Source organism: Elephantulus edwardii, unplaced genomic scaffold (genome assembly GCF_000299155.1).
Source record: "Elephantulus edwardii isolate Elephantulus edwardi_28Jun2011 unplaced genomic scaffold, EleEdw1.0 scaffold00141, whole genome shotgun sequence".
NCBI lineage: Eukaryota > Metazoa > Chordata > Mammalia > Macroscelidea > Macroscelididae > Elephantulus > Elephantulus edwardii.
Window position 1 is genome coordinate 6274348 of NW_006399891.1, and position 1000 is coordinate 6275347.

The window sequence follows — 1000 nt, forward strand, 5'->3', positions numbered from 1 at the left end:
CCGCCCGAAAGCCCGGCCACGGGGCAGCAGGAGCCCGGGAGCACCACGGGCAGGGACATGGACGGCCGGGGAAGGAGCAAGCGGCCGCTGCACCGAGGGGACGCGGGGCAGAGCCGCGGGCGCCACGCACTGGGCGCCTCGGGCAGGCGCGAGGCCGAGGGAGGGGAGGAAATGCGCACGGCTCGACTTCTCGCCGCCGCCGCCCGGGCTCCCGCCGGCCGCACCCACCTGCAGCCCGGCGGGTCCGCCTCCAGCCAGCCGGCCGCACCCTCGCTGCCCGCGCACACCTACACGCGCCCTGCGCCCGCACCGGCCACACTCCCCCGGACTCCAAAAGGGCGCCCCGCACCAGTGTTTCCAATAAGACCCCCGCCTGGAAAAGATAGTGCGTGAGGGCACCACCCAACCGCTAAGACGCTAGGACTCTCTCCTCCACCGGCCTATCTGGGGCTCGAGGGGAGCGCAGGGGAAGTCTGAGGACCCCTCGCCTCGCTTTCCGATAGCCAAGACAACTCCTCAACTTTTAGAATAAAAGCCTGGCTTTAAGCTCCCACCCCATCCCCACGAGAGGCGGATGGCATGGGAGCAGCTTTGGGGATATTCAATGGGAAGAAGTCCCTGTTCTGGGAAAGCGGGACCTGCCTGGACTGTATCTGCGCGGCGCTTCCGGACGCCGGTACAGCGCTGCAGCCCAGCCTCCTGGAAAGGGATTGAGAGAAGGGAGGCTGAGGGTTCTGGGACCGGGTAGGAGAGAGCGCATGGAGACGAGGTTACACTTGGAAGCGCACAGTTTCCAGAAAGATCACGAGGCGGCTCTGGGAGTATAAATAAGGATTACACTTTGTCCCCCTCGCCTCGACCCATGAGATTATTAAGCATCACCTGATGGAACGGGATCTAACATTCCAAGGAAATATCTTTTTAAAAAAATTCTAATAGCATCATTGACTACTTGTATGGTAATTTATGAGACGTCTTCAAAGCTTAAAAAGATGATGAT